This window comes from Nicotiana attenuata, chromosome 1 (assembly GCF_001879085.1).
Source record: "Nicotiana attenuata strain UT chromosome 1, NIATTr2, whole genome shotgun sequence".
Lineage (NCBI taxonomy): Eukaryota > Viridiplantae > Streptophyta > Magnoliopsida > Solanales > Solanaceae > Nicotiana > Nicotiana attenuata.
In genome coordinates this window covers 46,212,247-46,219,469 of record NC_031989.1, presented here as the reverse complement: position 1 = coordinate 46,219,469, position 7,223 = coordinate 46,212,247, and positions in this window count along the sequence as shown.

Here is a 7,223-nt window from a genome sequence, read left to right as displayed (position 1 = left end):
TATTATTTATTGTTTAATGTATAAAAGAAAGTGATTTCAATATACGCTATCACGACCCTTAGTGGATGTTGGGTCGTGACATAATTAGTATTATTCAAATATTAATCTCACTCTAATAATGATACTTTAAAACTAAATATACACTTCCAATTCTAACTTCAACCATTCTTAAAGGCGAAATACATAAAGCGCCCCTTTAAGTTGTCCACAACGGTCATTTGAACACCTCAGCTGAGACCCTTTTCACTTAAACATATCACGTGACTAAAAAGTGAACTCAATGAACATCCAACCTCACCAGCCCCCGTCGCGTGTGTTACACCTCCGGATTGCGTGTGTAAGTAATCCCAACGGTAATGTAACGGATTTTTTTGTGAAATTCCAAAAAGACCCATAATGAACTCCCTAATTTAAATACCCAAACCCAGCCCTAAAAATTTATTTCACTTCTCTCACCTCTCCAACCGCGTAAATCTTCTTCCTCTCTAGCAAAGCAGCAAAATTTCTTTTCTTCTCTCTCTCTACTTCTTCTATTTCAATGGAACCTGTTGTTAATTGCAAATGTGGCCAAATTGCTCCTTTAAAACTTTCATGGCCACCATTTAATCTAGGTAGAAGATTCTATTGCTGTAGATTTGGGAAAGCTGCCGATGGTGGATGCGATTTTTTTCATTGGTATGATGTTGAATTGCCCGAACACTATACCAAAGGCATGTATGGATTATTAAAGAGGATAAAAAATCATGAAGAAGAAAAGTCGACGTTGATAAGAAACAAAGGATTTTGGTGTGGCTGCTTGTAATTATAATTGTGACTTGGTTTTTGAGGGAATCTTCTATTATTTAGGTGTATGGTATATGTATACGGGCATGTAACCCCATTTTTACTGCAATGTTATTTTTGATTTATGGCTAATTTTGCCTATTTAATGTAGTTGAAATTTACAACGTGTATGATGAACTTTTCAATGATCAAATGTGTTTTAATTTTTGCAAAAAAATTAGACTGATGAAGCAAAGGTGGACTAATCCGATCTCATAATAGCAAAAAATTATACTGCCAATAAAAGCAGGTTGAATAATCTTAAATGTACTTAATTAACAAAAGCAGGTTCATATACATCCCATACGAAAGTAAGGTTCATACATATGACCAAATGACCAACATTAGTAGGTTCAAAATACTTCACAGAATATGGTTCATACACATGACCGACAAAATGCAAGAAACTTCTTCCTAAATTTGACTTTGACAAGAGTCAATTGGTGTTGATGAAGTAGAGGTTCCAACTTTCATCTTTTCGTTGGAAATTGCAGCATCCCTTTGCTTTTGAAGTTGATTCCCTGTCACAGCTCTATTCCCTTTCCACTTGAGACCATTTAGTCTAAATCCAAGATCTACATTAGTTTGTGCAGCATTCATCAAGTTTGCACCGATTGAAATAACTCTTTCAGTTGGCCTACCATGCTAGAAAATACACTTAGTCAGTAATGAATCATGCAGAAGCATAAGGATAAAAAATACAGTTAACTAATATTGAATAATACTTCTCACACTCACATTAAGGATATTAGTTCCTATTTGTGTGTCCGTGTACAAACCAAAACCAGAATTTCTGGTTCTTTTCTTTCCAACAGAAGCAGTAAGTGATCTGGTAGTAGCAGAAATAGCTACACCAGATGTAACAGAACCAGCAACTAATTTTCCACCTCTTCCCCTACCAGCTCCTCCACCTCTTCCCCTACCACCACTTCCTACAGTTCCTCTGCCTCTTACTGATGGTGTGTTCCTTCTTATCTTTGATGTTTTAGCACATAAGGAAGATAAGGCCCTTGGAGTTTGGGTTGTGGTAGTTGATGTACCTACAGCTTGGGTTGTATTACTTTGACTACCAGCTTGTGTGCTTGATTGTGTTGTTCCATTTGACCTTCTCGATTGTGTGCTTGTTTGTCCCTAGTTGTCACGCCCCAAAACTCATCCCAACGTGATGACACCTATCGTGGAACTAGCCCAGCCTCAACTCAACGCAACCCAAAACCACAATACTAAAATCAAATCATTTGCGGGAAAAAAACCTTCATTATTTTTAAATAAATTGTTTAAGACATAAAGAAAGATTCATATTACGATACAACCATCCCAAAACTAGGGTGTCACAGAGTACATGAGCGTCTAGAGAAATAGTATAGTCTACTACAAAGTTCACTGAATACAACTGAAACATAACTAGAATAGAGAGGGAGGGTCAAGATCTGCGATGCGCCATGCAGATATCCCAACAATCTCCCAAGCCTGCAACCTCGACCAGTGACTGCCACGGGGACCAAAAGTACCTAGATCTGCACATAAGGTGCGGGGGGTAACATGAGTACACCATCTCAGTAAGTAACAAGTCCAACCTATGGACTAGTAGGTAGTGACGAACTCAACCTCGTCAAAGATAACAGAAATATCGTACAGAAACGTAGGCATGCTTTTAGTTAAATAAACAGCTCGAACAGTAAAACAAAGCAGGTATGAGCAAGGTAAAGAAGTATAACTCTGCTACATCTACATGCCAATGCACATGCTGTATGAAATGCACTATGCTGAGTCCTCATGTGCCTACAATCTCAAATGCTCGTCCACTCATATATGGCTCATACGGCCCAGGGAAGATCCATCCCGGAATATATACATCTCTGACAGCAGTCACTCAGTATTGGGGAAGTCCAATCCAGCCTATGGAGAAGATCCATCTCCAGATAATAATAACAACCTCACAACCACTCGGTACTGTATATGGCTCACAAGGCCCAGGGAAGATCCATCCCGGAATATATACACATCACAGACCATCAGTCTCCAGTACCGAGGAACAGGCCAATCCAGCCTCATGGAGAAGATCCATCTCCATACTCCGGAGGGACTCCTACGTCCTCGGCCTCCTCATGAGGCTCGAGGGACTCCTACGTCCCAAGCGTTATAACAAGCCAACAAAAGCATAATAATACGCTGCGGCCTGCAGTCCGACCCGTAACTGTCTCTCATAATCAGGCTCTCAGCCTCACTCAGTCATCACTCTCTAGTCTCTCCCACGGGCTCACAATGCCATGAAAACTATCCCGAAACAATGATATGATTTGCAAATAAATAACAGCTGAGACTGAGATGTGATATGAAATGCATGAACATGACTTAGTACAGAATATCAATGAAATCAATGAGATGACAGTAAAAAAACAACCACTAGGGGTCCCAACAGTGTCGGGCTAAAGCCCTAGCATGATAACTAGCATGATTTACAGTCCATTTACTTTATCACATGAAGAAACACAGATATCAACAAGATAAAATTTACTAATCGGGTGCCATGGAATGAACCAGGTCACAATTCTCACGGTGCACGCCCGCACGCCCGTCACTTGGCATGTGTGTCACCTCAATACCACCATATAGCACATAGTTCAGGGTTTCGAACCCTCAGGACCAAGTTTGGAATCGTTACTTACCTCAAACCAAGCCAAACCCTACTCCGCTACGCCGTTGCCTCTGGAATCGGCCTTCAAACACCTCGAATCTAACCAAAGCAATATAACACAATCAATGTAGGCCAAGGAATCAATTCCAAACGAAAAACTATCAATTCAATCCAAAATCTTGAAATTAACCCAAACCCGACCCCCGGGCCCACTTCTCGGAATCTGACAAAATCACAAAACTAGAAACTCCTTCCACTCGCGAGTCCATACATACAAGATTTATCAAAATCCGACTCCATTTGACCCCTCAAACCCTCAATCAAAAATTTCCAAAATCCCAAGCCCTAACCCCTCATTGCACCCTTAATCACCACTAGTTACATGATTAAACCACGGAAATCTACCATAATCACGAGTATTAGGGCTCAAATTACTCACCTAAGTGGAAACCCCCTTGAATCCCTCTTCAAATTGCTCCTAAAGCTCCAAATTTGGATGAAAAATGGTGAAAAATGCCCAAAATTCGCGAAGGGGCCTTTTTATGCATTCTGCCTAGCACTTCCACATCTGCGGCCAAATTCACGCACCTGCGGTCCAAACGCCGCATCTGCGCCTTTCACTTAAATCCCCTACTTTCGCACATGCGCCCCAGGCCTCGTACCTACGGGCTTGCAGATGCGGTCCAATATCCGCTCATGCGGTCCTTCTCCGCTTCTACTGTCCATTTCCGCTTCTGCGGACCTCGCACATGCGGTCCCCAATCCGCAAGTGCGAAAATGACAGAAGCAGCAGCTTCAGCTGCTCAAACCAACTTCCAACCTTTCCGTTAACCATCCGAATGCATCCCGAGGCCCGTGGGACCTCAACCAAAAATACCAACAAGTCATATACCACTATTCAAACTTATTCAAACCTTCGGAACACTCCAAACAATATCAAAACACCAAATCACCCTCGGATTCAAGCCTAAGAACTTCTAAACTTCCGAATTCTGCAAACGATGTCGAAACCTATCAAACCTCGTCCGAATAACCTGAAATTTTGCACACATGTCACGAATGACACTACGGACCTACTCAATTTTCTAGAATTTCATTCCGACCCTAATATCAAAATTTCCACTGCCGACCGGGAAACACCAAATTTCCAATTTCGCCAATTCAAGCCTAAATCTACCACGGACCTCCAAATCACATTCCGGACACGCTTCCAAGTCCAAAATCACCTAACGGAGCTAACCAAATCATAAATATCCAAATCCGAGATCGAATACTAAAAAGTCAAAACTTGATCAAACCTTTCAAATTTAAAGCTTCAAGTTGGGAATTGCTCTTCCAGATCTATTCTATTTATCCTAAAAACCAAAACCACTGATTTACATAAGTCATAATACATCATAGGGGCTAGTCATGCCCGAGAACTGGCGAGCGAAGTGCAAATGCTCAAAACAACCGGTCGGATCGTTACACTAGTATATGATTGCTAAGTCATTAATCAAAGTGCTATGAAAAAAAATGAAAACAATGACAACAAATTAAATTGAAATCATCAAACTTACCCTTAAACTGCATACTGACTTGTTGTGACCGACTTGATGGCAAATTGAATATGACATCTTAGCACCCTTCTTTGACAGTTTTTCCCACTTCTTTGGTTCATCCTTGTCCTTTCTTCTGCATTTTTTTGGCCTACCGGGCATTGGTTTAACTTCAGGAGGCTCAATTGATGGATTGGTAGACTCAGTCCACATTTGCATGCTTGGAATTAGCTGAATATAGTATTGGTAAGCAGCTAGAAAAGTGTCTTTCCTATACCAGTGTTCAACATAGTCTTCTACTTCCTTCCCAATCTTATAAAAGGCACATATTGCATGTTGACATGGTATACCTCTTAACTGCCATAATCTGCAGCTGCATTCTCTTTTTTTGTATATCAACATTGTGTCTATACATGTCATCATTCACTTCAAATCCAGTGTCAACATACCACTGTACTTTCAACTTCCTTCCTATTTCCATGTTTTCCTCTAAAACTAGTCTTGCCATAGGTGATATATCAGAAGCCCATGTTTCAACAAACTTGATCATATCAACTTGCCTACTCATCATTTTGTGCCTAATTTCTTCAAGCATAGTGATGACAGATTTATGCCTAGGACTTAATATTCAGGAATTAAATGTTTCATGCATGTTGTTTTCTACTACATCACATCTAACCTTATCATTGAAATATGCCCCACACCAGTTTTCTTTATCATAGGACAGTAAACTTTCACAAATACTATTTCCTAATTCATCCAATTTCTTCATTTCTTCTCTTAACTTTACCTGAAAAGGAGCCTTAGCACATCTTAAAAACTGCTTCCTTCTCTCCTCTACCATCCAAGATTTCTACCAGTTTGCCCAAATGTGTCTTACACACATTCTTCTTTCAGCAAGAGGTAGCAAATCAACAACAACAGATGACAATCCCTAATAACAACAACATCAACATGCAATATTAGTGGGATACAGCAACAACAACAATAATAATGATAACAAACAAACAACATAATAAATGGATTGCAGTACCTTTTGCATGTCAGACATGACTGTTAAATCTTCACCATTCCTCAACTCTAAATCTGTTTTGAGATAGTTGATGAACCAACTCCATGAATGTGTAGTCTCTTGATCTACCAAAGCCTAAGCAATGGGATACATCTGATTATTTTCATTTTTTCCAACAGCCACTAACAATTCACCTTTGCAAGCTCCCTTTAGGAAACAACCATCAAAACCTATGATTCTTCTACAACCTGCCATCCATCCCTTCTTCATAGACTCAAAACATACATGAAAATATTTAAACAGATGTTTCCTAGGAATTGTTTCTGTATCAGTTCTCACCAAACATGAACTTCCAGGATTGGTGGACTTAATCATGTCAGCATAGTCTAGCAACCTAGAAAATTCTAGGTTCCAGTCACCCATAAATTGACTAATTACCTTCATATTGGCTCTATATACAAGTGATCTTCCTACATACAAACCCCATTTAACTCTTATAACCTCTTGCAACTCATGCACTGTGATGTTTGGAGTTGAGATGATTCTATCTTGGAGCTTTCTTGCAATGTACTTGGTTGTGAAAAGTTTGTTCTTGTTCTTTGTTGGGCATTTATGGATAGGTATATAAGTCTTCACAGTAAAGTTCCCTGAATACTTATCCTTACTAGCAAATATTTGCCACTTACACTTTTCATGCTTACACTTAGCTTTTACTCTATCTTTCTCATTAGGTCTAAGCTTTACAGACACTTTATATTGAATAGCATAGTCAGCAATAGCTTACCTAAAATCTTCTGCATTATCAAAGATCATGCCCAACTCAAACAGAGGAATTTTAGCATCAAAGTCATACTGATCTTTTGACTTGTTCTTTTAGGAGGAAGATCAACACCAGGTTGAGCAAGTAGGTCTAACTCTTCATCACTGTCTACACTCCTAACATCTGAGCTGTCCAAATACTCTTCATCCCCACCTAGCTTTCCAACATATTTATGCCTCTTATTTATCCCTATATCCTCAAACCCCTTATCAATACCAGCCTCACCAAGAATTATCTCTTCTGTAGAAATAGGTTTTTTCCTTTGTTTCCTCTTACTTTGTGATCCAGCATCATTCACATTTTTCTTCAGTCTGTTTCTCTTTACTTCCCTGGCAGCATTCCTCACAGATCTTAACTCATCATCTATCTCACTGTCATCTTCTTCTATAATAT